Source organism: Mustela nigripes, chromosome 2, assembly GCF_022355385.1.
Source record: "Mustela nigripes isolate SB6536 chromosome 2, MUSNIG.SB6536, whole genome shotgun sequence".
Taxonomy (NCBI): domain Eukaryota; kingdom Metazoa; phylum Chordata; class Mammalia; order Carnivora; family Mustelidae; genus Mustela; species Mustela nigripes.
In genome coordinates, this window is record NC_081558.1 from 22,864,621 (window position 1) to 22,883,118 (window position 18,498).

Below are 18,498 nucleotides of genomic sequence, written 5' to 3' on the forward strand. Positions count from 1 at the left end.
GGCTAAAATTGCTGGTAACCACGTGAGGATCTAATGGGGCAGGGGAAGAGGTTCAAGAGCATTTGAAGACCCACAGGCCAGGATTTCACTGTACAGCCTACAACAGAGATCACCTTGGGCAGGTCCCTTATCTGCAGGCTTCACTTTCCTCTCTGCAAAATGGGTTTAATAATACCTCCAGGCACAGGGTTGCTCCGTAGAACACCCAGGGGGACCTGGCTCTAGTAAATGCTCAGCAGGGGAAATGGGTATGCCCCTCTGTTCCCTCAGCTCTCTGTCCTGGAAGGCCACAGGTCCCTAACCCAGAGGCATGTGGTGAGGGAGTCAGGAGAAAGTCCAAGCTGGGCTCTCCAATTGTCTTCAATTTTAAAGACAGCAGAGTTAGAAAACTGAGAAAACTGTTTTCTTCCACTTTCCAGGTTTGGTTTATTAGGAGCAAGACCCTCAGAGGATTCCTAGGGCCATTAGGAAGTTCAAATACTGTCTTGAGAACAATGCAAAGACTTGTGTGTGTCAATTTTGCCTCCAACTAAATGCACTTGAGAGCATGGGGCGGGCAAGGAGACTACAATGAGAAAAACATTGAAAGGAAAAGCGGGGGAAGGTTGTGAACCAGGCTGACCAGAGATTACTTAAAAAATTTTTTTTTTCTCTTTAAATCAGTTAGATCACCAGCCGCTTTATTCGCCTGGCAGCTCATTCGCCTGGCAGCTCAGAGGGGAAGCATGTTTCTGTGGACAGTCAGGGCGTCCACACCCGCTGCTGTGAGTCCACAGGGTGTGAGGGGGACCCAGGACCTGGGTGTGCGAGCTCAGGGGTGACCCTACACGACCTCCAGATGCCCCCTTGGGTGGCCCCTGGAGCCTGGGCGCTGAGCTTGCTCTCTGGAATCGCCAGCCCGCCACTAGTTGACTAACCCTTTTATTTCCTTGCTGATGGCTTTTCTTCCCCGCGCCCCCTGCGACAGGGCACCGCCCGGCTCTCTCCGCTGTTCCCGCCAGGGTCCCGAGACCCGGTTTCTGAACCCCGACGTCCCATCCAGCGAAAAACCAAAGCGTTCCAACATGTGGCCAAGCGGCCACCCGGCAAGCCCGCGATAGGCCCCCGGCAGGTCCGGAGATGCGAGGCACTGAGCGCTCTTGAGGGCAGCAGTGAGTCCCCCAAGCCCATCCCCTACCCCGCCTCCCAGCCCCGGCCCCCCGCCCCGCCCCGCCCAATCCCGCGTCCCAGGTTTCTAGCAGCGGACGTGTGTGTGCAGTCTGCCGGCAGTTCTAGGCGATTTGGAGCTACCACCCCAGCGTTTGTTAAATGAAGGAAGCTTTGCATCCCGTAAAGCGCAGACAGCAGCAAGGTGACTGCAGCCAGCCTGGGAGAATTCGTGCGTTCTCTGGTTGAACCCAGTCTTCCCGAGCACCTTCCTGGCGCCAGACCCTGGGGTGTGACTTGCATGTGTCTCATGCAGCCCTCCTGGTACAGCTCGCAGGTGGGTGCATCATGCCGCCCCCCCCCCCCCCCGCCCCGCCCCGCCGGCATCACAATGAACAGGGAGGGGCTCAGGAACTAATACCTGGTTTTCCCAAGGCCATTCCTCTAACTTTTCTCTGGGGGAATTTTCTTCCCTTACTCCCAGCAGGTTTGCATGGGGGCGAGCTCATTCCCATGAGGATCAGATGGGTAAGGGGCTCCATTGACCCAAGTCCATCCATACATCCCACCCCGGCCATGGGGACTGGGGCAGGGCAGGAGTGTCACTGGCAGGGACTGTGGAGCGCTAACCAAGCAATGGGCCTTCTGTTGGAGGAGAGTCATTTTCTTTGACTCAGCTGGGACAGGGGATGAGATGCTATGTTTGGAGGCGGAGGGAGGTGAGGAGAAAGCCAGCGCAGGGTGATAGATTCCGGACTTAATTTATTTAAAGCTTCCCAGCTTTTTAAAGGAAGGAAATTTTATATCCTTATCATAAAAACAAAACAAAACAGAATGGCTTGTCATACATGACTATATTGAAAGTAAAACCATATCCTTAAATTCTTATTTGATTCTGCTGCTAACTACAGTTGAACCTAAGGCTCATTTTCCCTCCCTCTCTCTTTGTTTCTTTCTTTTCTTTCTTTCATCTGATATTATTTCTTTATTTGAGAGAGAGAGAGAGAGAGAGAGAGAGCTAGCAGGGAGAGTAGCAGAGGGAGAGAGGGACAAGCAGACTCCCTACTGAGCACAGAGCTCGACTTGGGGCTTAATCATGACCCTGAGATTATGACCTCAGATGAAATCAAGAGTCAGTGGCTTGGTGGCTTAACTGACTGAGCCACCCAGGTGCCACGTTCTCTCTTTCTGAAGATTAGATTCTACAAGTTATTAGATGTCAAAGACTATCCCCAAATGAGGCTTGTTCCTGGAGTAATATGAAGGATTAAAAGAGAATCCATTTCGTGACATGTTCACCTTCCACCAAAATCTTCTCACAGGTCTCCCTTGGTAGGTGTCCCACACCAGAGGCAAAGTATCTGTACTTAGTAGAGATGATATACATTAAGAAACACATCAGGGGCACCTGGGTGGCTCAGTTGGTTCGGCATGTACCTTCAGCTCATGTCATGATCCCGGGATCCTGGGATTGAGCCTCGTGTGGGGCTCCCTGTGCAGTGGGGAGCCTGCTGCTGCTTCTCCCTTTGCCCTTCTCCCTGGTCATTCTCTGTCTCTCTCAAATAAATAAATACATAGAATCTTAAAGAAAGAATGAAACACATTAAACATGGAAGGTTCTAGAAAGATCATTTTATGAAGGATCTATTGCAGATAAAATTCTCCTACCTCTGGCCATTTGGAATGGCCACCCAAGACCATACCCTACAACTTATAAAATAAAAAAAAAATAAAAAAAATTCATTGTATATTGAATGCCTAGATGCAAAGCAGAACTATAGCCCTATGTTTAATGTTTTTTTTTCTAAGTAAGTAATTTAGCCCCTTAGTCATAGATTCTTTTTCTGTATATTATTAATAATAGACTAGTAGCCTGTGCTAGACACAGGCTACCACAACCCTCTAATTTACTAGTGGGGACACCCACTAGTAAAATCTAGTGAGCCTACTGGACTGGTGGGGGGGGGGTGGATACAATTTTAAGGTAGAAGAGACAAAGAGGCAGCACTTTCTTCATGTATCTCTCATGACCTCCACCATGGCCTCCTCCCGCACCAGTTCCTGGTACTTTAACCATTAGCTGGTTAGCATATATTTTAGCATGAAGGCCATATCATCTGAAATAATTCGGAATTATCTGCTAGATAGAGCTGAGGCATTTCAATAGGAATGCGTCCATGGGAGACATGCTTTTTTCATGAATGAATTTATTGGTTAGCGTAGTAGTCATATATTGCTGTGTAACAAATCATCCCAAAATTAGGGGCTTAAAAAAAACAACACTTATCACGTCGAAGTTTCTGCGAATCAGAAATCTGGGCACAGCTCAGATCCCACCCATGCTGCAGTCAAGGGGTTGGCTGAGGCTGTGGTTATTTCAGGGCTCCACAATAGAAGAATCCACTTCCCAATCTCACTGACTTAGTGGGTGGGAGGACTCAGTTTCCTGTGGGCTGTGTGCTATGGGCCAGTTCTTTACTGGCTGTTGGGTAGAGAACATCTTTAGTTCCGGGCCTTTCCATAGTGTAGCTCAGAACAGCTTGCTTTATCAGAATAAGTGAGAGAGAAGACAAGAGAAGTATCAACAGACCAAAGTTATGGTCTTTTGTGAGTTTGAGAAGTGACATTCCATCACTCTTGCCACATTCTTTGCCCAAGAAGCGAGTCCCCATGTCCAGCCCATATCCAAGGGATGGGGATCAAAGATGAGTATGAATACCAGGGCAGAGATCACTGAAGCCAACAGAAGAAGGCTGTCTATCACATTTAGTTCATCAATCTAGAGCTCTCCGGGCACTGGACATTCACCTTTTTCAACACATAAAGCTAAACTAGTTTATCTCGGCCACTTAGATCTAAGCTTCATGTTCCATGGGAATTTTTTAAGGATTAGAAATTTGGATTAGAACTATTGCTATTTTCCTATTTTATAATTTCTCACCCTGTTTGAGGAAAAATCACATGAATTAATTTTTCTTTTCATGTATATAAAAAATACTTTTCCTGACTTAAAAAAAAAAAAATGTTTCTCTGATTCACTCTATGAAGCTAAGACATTTACTGAAGGAATAAAAAACACAATTCCATACATGAAAACTGAATAAGGAGAGAAATCTGTTTAAATAAATAAGATGATGTAGGTTGATTCACTTAACTAAATTATGGTTATTTCATTAACTCTTCAATTGAATTCCAAGTCCCCATTCTATTTGCTGAGGTAAATTTGTTTAACATGAAGCCTTGACATCCTTTAAAATAATTACGCTTCTAAATGAAAGTTTAATTTTTAATCATTTGCTTTGCTAAAATAGAAGCAAATGAGAGGATAATATGACAATTTAAAGGATTTGCAATAGATCCCCTTGAGCTGGAAGAGACATGAATTTTTCCTGAATGCTGCTGACTAGTGGAGGAATTTTAAATACGGTAATAGAACTGCTTCCACCCAATGTTTGCTTCTTTGATGGAAATGAAACCAAAGGGAATAGAAACCAACAGGGGTGAGGCAGGGCAATGCTCTCTGATCAATGGCTGACCTTAATGGGAACTCCCATCTCCCATCCAGAAGGCTTCCTCCTTATAGACTCAGGGACTACCAGGCCAGTCCCAGGATGAAAAAGAGCCAATTCCCAGCAAAACGCAGTGAAAACAATTTTCAACTTAGAATGCGAGAGACAGGCGTTACTGTGCATTTGCAAACACTGAAATCTACACAGAGGAGAGACGGGTTAGTTTGTTTCAACTTTTGGATACAGGGCCTGATTTTTCCTTTGTTTGCTCTGCTCTTTAAATCACATCTCAGCATTTGAATGTATCATCTACCCAGTTCAGGTTAGGAATGTGAGTTTTTGTAAGATGTTTTTAAGCAGAATTACCAAGTGGTCAATGAAAAAGGAAGCTTCTCTCTCTCTCTCTCTCTTTTTTTTTTTTTTTTTAAAATTTTTTAATTTTTTTTGACAGACAGAGCACTAGTAGGCAGAGAGGCAGGCAGGGGGCGGGGGTGGGGGTGGGGGGAGCAGGCTCCCCACCCAAGCAGAGAGAGCAATGAGGACCCCGGGATCACGACCCGGGTCAAAGGCAGCAGCTTAACCCACTGAGCCACCCAGGCGCCCCAAAGCTTCTCTTAATAGCTCTCTAGATGATGTGTCCCATCAAGGAGGATTGACTCCCTCCTTCACTGAAATACAATCTTGCAGATAACCAATTTTTTTTTTTTCCGTTTCCAGAAATTGTGAATTGTGTGGATTCTCTTTACCTCCTCCAAGTCCTCATTGGGTCACATGGTAGACGGTAAGATTTTCAATAATACCTCACGTGCTTGTTTCCTTTAAGTAAAATGGACAAAGGCATAGAAGGTAAATGTAATTGTGATTCTGTTTTATTGCGGGGGGGGGGGGGGGCGGCGTAGAGGTGAGGGTTCTTTTTGCAATGGCCTTGACTTTGTAGTCTGTGTTTTGTTTGTTTGATTAATTTTCTCTGGTCTTTTTAAAACCAGTGAGGGTGCAATGACATTCATGGTAGTCAGAGTTTTTTAGAATTCATATATGATTTTTAAAAAACGCTTACTATTATTATTTATTGAACAATCTTATAGTACTGTTAATATAAATCAAAATGAAAAAAGTTCATTCATCATCCTACTAAAATTTTTTCCATTTTTCAAGTTCCCTCCCAAAGTTTGGTTATGTACAGTATTTTTCACACAGTTGCAATAGAAAGGTAGGTAAGGTTTTGCATTTTACTTTTAAATGGAAAGTAGCATACACATTTTTCAGTATTTCATTTTGTTCTTCACAATTAAAATGCTAATATCTGAATAATATTCCTTTGAATGGTAGAGCCATAATTGTACTAATCATTTTTCAATTATGAATATTTAGATGAAATATATTGTAGTATATAAATATTGCTACAAAGTGTATTTTTATTGCATAATTTAAAAAAGTTCTTTTGGATTATCTCCTTGGTGTAAAGTCCCCAAAGTCAAAGGATATGAATATTTTTATCCTTTTTAGAATATTTCAAATTTGTGTCCTTAATGAGTTGTATTCATTTACACTGCAATTTTTGACCATATCAGTTTTACTAGTTAGCATTGGGAATTCTCATTAAAATTTTTTTTTCTTCTTGAATGGCTGGAAAGTGGGCACCTTTTGATGTCATTGTATCATTCTTTGTTGGTAGACAAAGGATATTATTTCCAAGTCTTCACTCTTGCTCTCTGGGGAAAGAATATGATGATAGTTTCCTCAATTCTTAACTCATCATTTCTTAAACTAATAATTAGAACACAACCCAGGGAAATACTATTTAGATGTATTAGCATAATTTAATTTCTCATATTCCCTCACTTTCTTTTGTCTGTTGTTAGCTGGAACATTAGAAGTAGAAAGAGGCCACAGCTGGGACTGAAGCGGGAGACAGTGTTGATCTTCCCCAAGGTGTTCACTCATTGCTCTGTCATTTCCCCGTATCTTTGCTTACTTTCTCCATTTGCCTGGAAAGTTCTTTCCTTCCATCTCCATTTTAATGACTGTGGCAGGGGGAATGCTAAAAATGGCTCCCAAGACTCCAGTGCTCTAATCCCTAGAACCTATGGATATGATGAATTATCACTCCCATGACTGTGCAGCATTTGAATGTATTTGAATGTCATATGGCACAGTTAACTTTGGTAGGTTTCTCTGGGTGAATCTGAGCTAATCACACGAGCTCTTTTAAAAGCAGACTTCTCTGGTAGCAGAAGAGGAGGTCATGGATTTGAAGCATGAGGGGAATTTGACACATCATTGCTGGTGTGAAATGGAGAAGACTTCCTTGCATGCCAAGGAAGGTGGACAGCTTTTGGGAGTAATCCCAGCTGACATCTAGCAAGGAAATGGGGACTTCAGACCTACTACTGCAAGGAACAGCAGTTGGCCAACAACTTGAAGGAGGATGGAAGCAGAGTCTTCCCTAGAACTTCTGGATAAGAGACCAGCTTGCCCACACCTTGATTTTCGTGAGATCTTTGTGAGACCCTAAAGGGAGGACCCAGTTGAGCCCACCTAGGACTTCTGATCTTCCAATCTGTGAGATAAATCTTGGGGGCTACTTTAAGCTGCTGAGTTGTGGTAATTTGCTATAGCAACAATAGAAAATGAATCCAATGACATAGGAAGAAGGTTGTTGAGCACAGTAGGTATTACTTTTAACCAACTTGTTGGGCTTAATAGATTCCATGTGTAAGAATTGCTTCCGGAAGCCCTCAGCAGGCAGCCTGAACACTTCCACTGCTGGCCACCAGAAGATACTCCTGTCCTCTCTACAGCTGCTGGGTGAGTCCTCGGCTCCCCATACTCTTGACAGGTAGTTGTACTGGTTATTGTAGTTACATGTTTATATATGTTTAAGTATTATGTCAACTGGGATGTAAGAGTAAACGTGAAAAGTGTCCAACTTTCTACCAAGATAAAATTCAATGTTTTGTAGTGACTGGATACATGGGAGAGTCCCTAAAAAATGCTATGGAATTAGATGCATGAGGTAATTAGAAGACCAGAAAAGAATAGTAAGGTTCTAGAAGGTTTCTCCAAATTCTTTGTCCTGGGTAAAGAGTTTTGAAACTAGGAGTTGTCCCTAATGCTTTCAGAGGATGGTTTATGCAAGAATACTGGTGTGGCACTCTCTCGGCCATGTCACACCTGAAGGAAAGGCCTTGGCCCTACAAGAGTGGCAAATGAAGGAACATGACTTTTAAATTAAAATTAGGATTTTAGGCATTGGTTTTTATTATATTTGATGATTCCTCCCTTTGACTGATTTTTTTTTTTTTTTAGTAGGGGAGCCCAACATAGGGCTTGAACTCATGACCCAGATCAAGACTGGAGCTGAGATCAAGACTCAGACGTTTAACTGACTGAGCCATCCGGGCATCCCTGATTTTTCTTCTTTTCTTTCTTTCTTTCTTTCTTTCTCACCTTCTTTCTTTCTCTTTTGTTATTGATGGACTAGCTAGTACTTCTGATTATGTCAGATAAGAGACTCTCTGTTATAATATTAGGTGTGTACATGCACACACACACACACACACACACACCCAGTGGGGTAAGCAGGTTGCAACTCAAATCATGAAGTATGATCCCTTCATGTTTTTTGTATGGGGTGTGTGTGTGTGTGTGTGTATGTGTGTGTGTGTGTGAAAAACCCATATTCCTAGGAAAAAATGGTACTACCCTTGATAGTTATATCTGAGTTATAGAATTATGGGAAGTTTCTTTATGTATATTTTCTATAATACAAACATATTTCCTTTGAAATAAGGCAATAAAAGAAAATAATGATAATAGAGGAATAACTCCTAGTTATCCTTCAAAGTCAGGGTCCAAAAAACCCCAAAAAACAAAAACCAAAAACTCCTCCCTGGGGCGCCTGGGTGACTCAGTCAAATAAGCATCTGCATTTGGCTCAGGTCATGATCCCAACGTCCTGGGATGGAGTCCGGAGTCAGGCTCTCTGCTGCTCCCCCTGCTTGTGATCTTTCTTGCTCCCTCTCAAATAAATACATAAAATCTCAAAGACTTCCTTCCTCCCTGAATTTTCAGGATCCATACGAGGCTCACCTTTTCAGGCTCCTGTAGCTCCTCACTTGGACTTCTGGCTGCACACTCCAGTAGTTGTGATGTTTAGCTTGGCCAACTGTACCTTTCCTTCTCACATGAGAGCAGGGACCGTGGTTTACGACTACCCATGATCCATCAGGCCGAGCACCCTGCTGTCGTCATAAATATGTGAGAATGTTAAAAACGACCACCCAGGACTCTCTCAGTATCTGCTGGTAAGCAGTTTTACCATCGCTCTCTGGCCCCTGTGATACAGGTCGTGTGTTTTAGCATCTTGTATCATTGGAAAGTGAAGGCCACACACTCGGGCCTTGAGCAGAGCCTTGCTGGACAAAATGAGAACAGCTTCATCACAAACAAAGGCACACTTGGCCCTGGGTGCTCAGGCCGCACGCCAGATGTTTGCCAGGCTCTGGACGAATCTACAGGTGGGATGCTCTCTTGACATTGCCCTCCTGTTCTTCGTCTAGACTGCCTGGTACACAAACCCCCTGGGCGTGTAGGAGAACATTTGCGAAGCGTTTTCCAGTTTGCCTCTCCTGTGAGCACACTGGGCTGTGTCCTCATTGTGTTCATCACGATGGCTGAAAACGGAGGGGTCAATTAGCAGGCAGCGTCACTGCCTCCTGACGGATCTGCTTCTCCCAACACGAGTGCCATGGTGATGGACTGGCAGAATCTTGAATGTGCAAAGGTGTGTTTCCACAAATATTTTGCATAAACAGGAATTCGCTTGCAAACGTGACTCATTTTCCTTCGTGTTTTTTATTTGTTGTCCTGTACTGTTTGCCATGCATCTTTCAGCGCATGTGGGGCTCTCCCTGGAGGGCTCTGATCAGTGATTCCGTGGGGAAGCCAGAGGAAGCTTGGGGTTGTCTCTGTGCCCGCCCACCCGTGTTTCTAGAGTTATCCCTCTGCTTCTAAGCTCCTGCAGAAGGGGAGGAGAAGGGGAAAAATCCTCAAGGGAGAACCAAACATCCTCACTGGGGTGAGGATGCCGGAGGCGGGGGGTAGTTCTTTTTTTACTAGAAAGACAAGTCTGTTTAGTGACTTGAAAACTCCTTGCCATGGAGGGTTCAGGGGAGGGGAGATGCTGGAGATGAACAGGCAGACCACAGAGAGTTTTTAGGGCAAAGCAAATGCTGTCTGTGATATAATAACGGATTTATGTCACTACCCTCTTGTCCAAATCCATAGAATGTGCAACACCAGGAAGATGGGAACAACACCGACCATGGTGAGTATTGTGTAATGTATGGAATTGTTAAATTATTTTGTTGTATACTTGAAACTAATATACATTATGTGTTTACTATACTTCAGCTTTAAAAAGAGTTGAAATAGAAAGAAAAGAAGGGACGCCTGGGTGGCTCAGAGCCTTCGGCTCAGGTCATGATCCCAGGGTCCAGGGATCGAGTCCCGCATCGGGCTCCTTGCTCGGCGGGGAGCCTGCTTCTCTCTCCACCTTTACCTGCCTCTCTGCCTGCTTGTGTGTACTCTCGCTCTCTTTCTCTCTGACAAATAAATAAAATCTTAAAAAAAAAAAAAAAAGAAAGAAAGAAAAGAAAAAGAGTGAACTCTAAGATAAATGATGGACTTTGGGTGATTCATGTGTGTCAATGTAGGTTCTTTCTTGGCAAAAAAAATGTACCATTCTGGTGAAGGATACATTTTACAGAGATGGCTAGGTGCATAGATGGGCAGGGGGTACTTCCTCTCAATTTTGTTGTAAGCCTGAAACTGATCTTAAAAATGAAGTATTTGGGGAAAGCCTGGGTGTCTCAGTCAGTTAAGCATCTGCCTTCGGCTCAGGTCATGATTCTGGGGTCCTAGGATCAAGTCCCGCTTCTCCGTCTTCCTCTGCCTGCCACTCCCCTCTCCTGTGTGCATACGTTCTCTTTCTCTCTTTCTGTCAAATAAAATCTTTTAAAAAATGAAATCTTTTTGAAAAAATTTTATTTTACCTTTTTTATGGAGATATAATAGACATTAGTTTCAAGTATATGACATCATGATTCAATGTGTGTATGTATTGCAAAATGATCACTCCAGTAAACCTCGTTAATATCACTGTACATAACTACATTTTTTCCCCTGTGATAAAAACTTGTAAGATTTACTCTTTTAGTGGGGCCCTTGGGTGGCTCAGTTGGTTAAGTGTCTGTCTTTTGCTCCTATCATGATCTCAGGATTCTGGGATGGAGGTCTGCATCAGGCTCCATACTGGGCGTGGAGCCTGCTTAAAGATTCTCTCTCTTCCTCTGCCCCTTCCCAACTCATTTTCTCTCTCAAATAAATAAATAGAACTGTAAAAACAAACAAACAAACACACACAAATATTTACTCTCTTAGTAACTTATAAATATGTAATATTGTATTATTAACTATAGTCACCATGCTGATCAGATATCTGTATGATTTATTTTATAACAGGAATTTTGGACCTTTTGATCACCTTTACCATTCTGCCCACCCTGCCCCTCTCTTCCCTCAGAATAAAGTCTTTTTTTTTTTTTTAAGATTTTATTTATTTCTTTGACAGAGAGAGAGAGAGATCACAAGTAGGCAGAGAAGCAGGCAGATAGGGAGGAAAAGCAGGCTCCCCACCGAGCAGAGAACCCAACACAGGGCTCAATCCCAGGACCCTGGGATCATGACCTGAGCCAAAGGCAGAGGCTTAACCCACTGAGCCACCCAGGCGCCCCAGAATAAAGTCTTTGAAAACACCTCCCTGCCTTCTTTCCCTTTGTCATTGAAACATTAAATGACTGCTCCTTACATTGCCTCCCAATGTCTAGAAAAACCAGATCCAGAGTGAATGGTTTTACCCACTACCGCTGGACCCAACAGCCTAGATAGCTGAACCATGATGTGTTTCCAGGGATTGGAACCCAAACATTCTAGTACAGCATTCCATTAAGAACTTTAGGAAATGCACTCCGCTGGAGATAATGTCTCCTTGGAGAGGAGATGCATTTGTTGCCCAACAGGTCAACAAACCTGATGGATTCCTAAGAGAATGGGATGCCACTGGGAGAAGGGCCAAGATTAGTTACTTATGAGATATTAGGAACCAAGGCATTTGAATGGAGAGAGAGCACCACACACCACCAATGACCATCCCTTCTCCATGACTGTAGAGTCTTATTCTCATTTACCCCGGCCCTATAGATGCCCATCTGTTGGTTCTACCTTGGTTCTACCTGCCCCAATATCCGTTCCTCCTTCTGCTAGTGGTTGCTCTGATTTTCCTTGGGGAAGGCTCTGTTCAGCACTCTTAGATTTAGGTTTGGATGAAGTTGACTTCACCTCTGACCTCTGGGGTAGGCCTGTGATCCAGGTCTAGCAAGGAGGGCCACACTCTCTCCCCGACCAATATAGAGATGCGTGTCTGACCCCATCAGCAGATGTTCAATTATTATACATTGGATGATTTAAAAATTCTGCCAGAATTCTATATATGGAGGACTTTCTTGGTTGTATCATGTAAAAATCTCCCTAGCAACATTCCTTTCATTTTGCTTAATATTTGTCTCTTTGGTTGTTGTTCTTGTTGTTCAATATTAGAGAATTTGTAATGCAGTTGAGTTAACACACACAATACTTAGCAGCCTGGGGGCGGGGGTTAAAGATAGTTAACCAGCTGGGAGAAGAATTCATTGTCTAGCTTAATATTCAGAAAATGTGAAGACGGGGTACTTTTGGTGGTGGAGCATTCTAAGATAAATGGACCTTGTAAGAAATGAGACTTGCAAACTCAAGGCCAGCAGATTGCTTCAACCAGATCTGGTTAGCTGTAAACATCATTAGCTTAAAATGTTCTCTCCTACCCCTGGTGCCTGTGATAAGATAGGCCTCTTAAAAGGAAAAGTGCTGTTCTTTCACATTTTAACTCCTTCTGGGGGTGTTAAAGCTAGCTGAAATCAGGCTTCCTGCAAGCTACATTAAACTTGTGTTCCTCCTCCAGGCCAGAAGGGAAATCATGATGTCTCTTCCGGGTTTGGAGGTTCCAGCAGCGGGGCAGCTTTCTTCCCCATCTCAGGTCTTAGATAACAAAAGTGAGCCGATCTGGGTCCATCTACCTGTATTATAGTTTCAAGACATTTTTCTACTATTCCCCCCACCCAACCTTAAACCCCCACCCCCATTACCTTCTTGATGTCCAAAATCAAGATTTGCAAAATTTTGGTGTTTAAAGATGAATCTGACGTTGTGTTTGGGGATGATGATTTTTTTGCTGTGAGTTCTTTGGTGGTTTTCTCAAACCATTGTTTAAATTGTCAGAACACACTTCCAGAACAGCTGACCAAATGTCTTTGAGTCAATACATTATGAAAAACAATTTAAAGAAAATAGTGATGGTGATGATGGGAACTGTTCTAGATTTTAAAATGATTAGATTTTAGAAATTCACTTAATTTAAGGTCAGTTGAACCTTATGTGGATCCCAGTTTAAACAAATAACTGCAAAATACATTTTGAGGATACATAAGGTAAATGTGAATGTGGTCTAAGTATTTGATGATATTAAGAAATTATATTTAATATCCTAAAGTGCGAAAATAGTTTTGTGGTTATGTAAGAAGATGTCCTTTTTTAAAAGAAATGCATGCTGAAGTATTTGGGGATGAAATCGCATAATGTTTATTTACTTTTTTTTAAATTTAAGATTTTATTTATTTATTTATTTATTTGACACACAGAGAGAGAGAGAGAGAAAGATCACAAGTAGGCAGAGAGGCAGGCAGAGGGGAAGAGGGAAGCAGGCTCCCTGCTGAGCAGAGAGCCCGATGCGGGGCTCGATCCCAGGACCCTAGGATCATGACCTGAGCCAGAGGCAGAAGCTTAACCCACTGAGCCACCCTGACCCCCCCCCCCAAGATTTTATTTATTTATTTGAGAGGCAGAGAAGGAGCATGAGTGTGAGCAGGAGGGGCAAAGGGAGAAGCAGACTCCTCCCTGCGCCGGGAGCTCATGCAGGGCTTGATCCCAAAACTCTGGGATGGTAACCTAAGTAGAAGGCAAACGCTTAATGGACTGAGCATCCCTCATAACCTATAATTGACTTTTTTAAGAACTGAAGCAAATATGGCAAAATGTTTGTTAAATCTAGGTTACGGTTACACAAAGTCCACTAAAGAATTCTCTATTTTTATATGTGCTTGAAATATAATACAAAGGCTTCTTTTAAAGGACAAATAAATTTTCCACGGATTCCTCTTCTACATGTATTTTAAGAAACCAATATAAACACCATCTCTGATGGAAACTATAGAATAAATCTCCAAATGTAAGTTAGTTGGATTGAAACGACTTTAAAGACATTCTCTGCTTTTGGAATATAAAATTATGCAGCATTTATAAGTAAAAGTTCATGAAGCTCTCTTAATTCATCCATGTTCTGTGGGTGGGTGGGGATAAATGAATAATAAGAGCACTGCCTGTTGAAGGAATAACATTTCAACTCATAAATTGAACTCCATGAAAATTATTTAAAGTACTTGTAAGTATAATAGGTTCACCAGAAATAGTTCTCATTTGCATGATAGCATTTCCTATAAATGAGCAGAAAGTAATATACAGTCATTGTAAAGAAAAAAACTGATAATCCATGAAAAGGAAAAAATCTCCCATACTTTCCCCCCCTGTTACAAATATGTTGACATGCTTTTATCCAGTATTTTTTGGAGCATAGGTATGTATCTATCTTCTTTCTTTACTTTCTTCCCTCCGTTTCTTACTGATCTTTTCCCTTCTGTCCCTCTATTTTTCCAGACTACCCTCAGACATGGCAATAAAACCAGAAACAGGAAAAGTGGCTACACCCGAGTGTTGAGTCCACTTATGACAAGAGCATTCCACTCCTAGAGTAAAGGCTGTCTTCACTTTGCTGATTTAGGGCATTTAAAAAAAAAGTTTTTAAGAATTTTTTTTTAAATTTTTTATTTATTTATTTGACAAGGAGAGAGAGATCGCAAGTAGACAAAGAGGCAGGCAGAGAGAGGAGGGAGGCAGGCTCCCTGCTGAGCAGAGAGCCCGAATTGGGGCTCAGTCCCAGGACCCTGAGATCATAACCTGAGCCGAAAGCAGAGGCTTAACCCACTGAGCCACCCAGGCGCCCTGTTTTTAAGAATTCTTATGTATAAGGGTGATCAGCCCTTTGTCAGAAAGATGAGTTACAAATATTTCCCCAGTCTGCTGGTTGTCATTTTTAAATGTTTCACAACTTTATTATTGGAATTGATCACATTTATGCAGATTTCATAAAGTTACAAGAAATTATAATATAAAAAACTACAAAAACCAGTTACCATAATGCAAGGGAGTCCATCAGCATCTTTTTTTTTTTTTTAAGATATTTATTTATTTATTTATTTGAGAGAGTGAGAGCAAGAGAGGTGACAAAGGGAGAGGTAGAAACAGACTTGCCACTGAGCATAAAGCCTGATGCGGGGGCTCAATGCCAAGACCCCCAGATCATGAGCCAAAGGCATCTGTTTAACTGACTGAGCCACCCACGTACCCCCCAGCAGCATCTCTTAAAAACAAGGGTATTATTGCTGAGTAACAATATTGCACAAAGAAATCTATTAATCATTTTTTTTCTGTTGAGGCATAATTGACATGCAATAAAATGCACGGGTTTTAACTGCTCCATTTCATGAGTTTTGGCAATAGTATTCACCACCCAAAACAAAATGTGGCGTATTTTCATCACCCCACAAAGTATCTTTGTGCCCTTTCCAGAAAATTACCCAATGTCTCCCAACTGGGCAAGCGTTCTAGTTGTCACCACTGACTAATTTTTATTTGCTTCTGGACTTCGCAAAGAGTATATATACTCTTTTGTACCCAGCTTTTCTCACCCAAGCATTATGTTTTTGAGGTTCATTCATGTCGTTTGCACTTGTCTTTGTAATTGACATTCAGTGCCGAGTAGTATTTCAGTGTACTAATATACTACTGTTTGTGTATCGAATGACCTATTAACCGACACTTGGGCTGTTTTCAGTTAGGGGCTAGGAGCATTTGTGTATAATTTGTAAGTGTTTGTTTTTATTTTTGTCAAGTAAATACTTAGGAATTTCTAGGCTATAGGGAGGGCTTATGTTTATAAGGAATTGTTTAAGTATTTTTTCAAAATGATTGTACTCAGGAGACTTCCATTTTCTCTACACCCTCACCAACAGTTAGTACTGTCTGGCTTTTCAATTCTAACTCTTCCAGTGATGTGTGGTGTTCTTATCGTGCTTTCAAATTTATATTTCCCTGTTGATAATGGCAGTGAGTTAATGTTCAGATGTTTTCTTTGCCATCCATAAATCTTCATTTGTGAAGTGTCTGCTCAAATCTTTTGTCCATTCATAAACTATGTATCTTCTTAATATTGAGATGTAGAAATTCTAAATATATTCTAGATACTTCTGTTATATACTGTCATCTCATTTTCTTGTCTTTCAAGCAGTGGGTGTTTTTAATTTTGATGAAGTCAAAACCATTGTATTTTTCTTTTTTTGGTTAGTGCTTGTTGGGTGCATAAAGTGAGGTTTGCCTAAGCCAGGGTAATAAAGCTTTTTCTTATATTCTAGAAATTTTAGTTTTAGCTTTTAGACTTCTATGTATGATTGACTCGAGTTAATTCTTATGTATAGTGGGATGCAAGGGCTGTGGTTCATTTTTTTCCATATGGATTCCAGGGGTGCAAGGAACTCTTCTTTCTTCCATTGAATTACCTTGGAATCTTTTTTGAAAATCAATTGACCTTGTAAGTATGGGTCTATTTCCAGGTTCTCTGTTTATTCTATTTGTGTCTACACCTGTACCAGTACAACATTGTCTTGATACTGAACCTTTAGAATAAGATTTTTTTAAATATTTTATTTATTTATTTAACGGAGATACTCACAGCAAGAGAGGGAACACAAGCAGGGGGAGTGGGAGAGGGAGAAGCAGGTTTCCCACCAAGCAGGGAGCCCCATGCGGGGGCTGGATCCCAGGACCCTGAGATCATGACCTGAGCCAAAGGTAGCGGCTTAATGACTGAGCCACCCAGGCGCCCCTAGAATAAGTTTTAAAATTGGACTATTTAAGTTTTCTAACTTTGTTCTCTTTCAAAATCTATTATAGTTTTTTATGTTTGTATTTTTAGAATCAGCTTTTCAACTTCGGTTAAAATGTCTTCTGGGATTTTGATTGGGCCTAGGATTTCTTGCAAGAACGTTTTGTCGTTTTCAGTACAGAGGCTTTACACATCTTTTCTTAGATTTATTATTAACTATTTTTGTTACTTTTTAAATTTCATTTTTAATTGTTTACTAGTAATATATAGAAATGCCAGGGCGCCTGGGTGGTTCAGTGGGATAAGCCTCTGCCTTTGGCCCAGGTTGTGATCCCAGGGTCCTGGGATGGAGCCCTGCATGGGGCTTTCTGCTCAGTGGGGAGCCTGCTTCCCCCTCTCTCTCCACCTGTTTCCCTGTCTACTTGTGATCTCTCTCTCTGTCAAATAAAAAAAAGAAAAAAAAAGAAAGAAATGCAGTTGATTTTTATATGTTGACTTTGTGTCTGTCACCTTGATAAGTTCACTTATTAGTTTTGGTACTTTTTATTATACATCTATATGCATATTTTCAGATTTTATATGTATATAACCTATATATGCAAATCATGAAAATTTTACTTCTTTCTTTCCAGTATTTTTCTTGCCTTATTGCATTGGTTGAGAATGCCAGTACAGTGTTAAGTAGAAATGGTGAGAATGGACATCCTTGCCCATTCCCAGTTGGAAGGGGAAAGTGTTTGATATTTCACCATTAATCTGTTATCTGTAGTTGTTTAAAAGAAAAATTTTTTTTAATTTAACAAGTTTTTATTTAGATTATAGTTAGTTAACATATAGTGTATTTTAGCTTCACCAGTAGAATTTAGTGGTTCATCACTCACATATAACACCAGTGCTTGTCACAACAAGTGCACTCCTTAATACCCATTGTCTATGTAACCCATCCCCCATTTAACCCATGCCCCACCCACCACCCTTATCCATAGTTTTTCCTAGAGAATCTTTATCGTGCCCATTTACACATGCCCATATCAGGCCCTATAAATGCTCCTAATGTTTCTGCTCCTTTGGCCTTTACTTGTATTTTATAGTCTGCACTAAAGTTTTGATGAAAATAAGTTTGTGGATTTTAAAAAATCTTTGTTGCTTTTTTATGATTCCTCTGTGAAAGAAAAAAAAAAAAAGGGTGAATTGATATAGCCATGTTCCTACCTAAAGTCTGTTTTCTCTGTGAGTCCAGACACCCTGCCTGGTTTCACAGAGACTGATTATAATAAAGTACATAGCCATCTGTTATTGTAAATGTGACTTTTGGGTCTCGGTTTTTATAATGAATCTGTAAATAAAGCCTGGAAGAATGACTTCTGAGATGCAAACATTATAAACCTTGACGAGGTAAAAATTGTTATATATATATATATATATATATATATATATATATATATTTGCAAATATTCCTATTTGAAGAGGAGAGAGTGCAAAAGGGAGGGGAAGTGCATGAACTTGAAAGCCCTCTTTCACTGTGGTGTGTCCAAGGATACTGGGTAGAGCAGCATCCCTTGGACACTAAACTCTGCCAGGCACAGGCTGCCTCATACGCCCTCACATCCATGGCATTTGGAGTCACAGCAGCACATGTTAAGGATGCTGCAAAAATGGCTAAGCTGATGACTACATAAATAAAAATGCTGA

General features: G+C 41.5%; 2 long non-coding RNA genes across 2 annotated transcripts; both read left to right on the forward strand.

Moving 5' to 3' along the window:
• Positions 1–1,240: 1,240 nt before the first annotated feature.
• On the forward strand, positions 1,241–7,457 carry LOC132009811 (uncharacterized). Its single transcript, XR_009402064.1, has 3 exons — positions 1,241–1,483; positions 5,373–5,436; positions 7,362–7,457. It is a non-coding gene; the product is annotated as an uncharacterized LOC132009811 (long non-coding RNA).
• A 1,076-nt stretch (positions 7,458–8,533) lies between these two features.
• Positions 8,534–17,503, forward strand: LOC132009812 (uncharacterized). Its single transcript, XR_009402065.1, has 5 exons — positions 8,534–8,962; positions 9,218–9,441; positions 9,945–9,984; positions 16,445–16,512; positions 17,439–17,503. It is a non-coding gene; the product is annotated as an uncharacterized LOC132009812 (long non-coding RNA).
• The last annotated feature ends 995 nt before the right edge of the window (positions 17,504–18,498 follow it).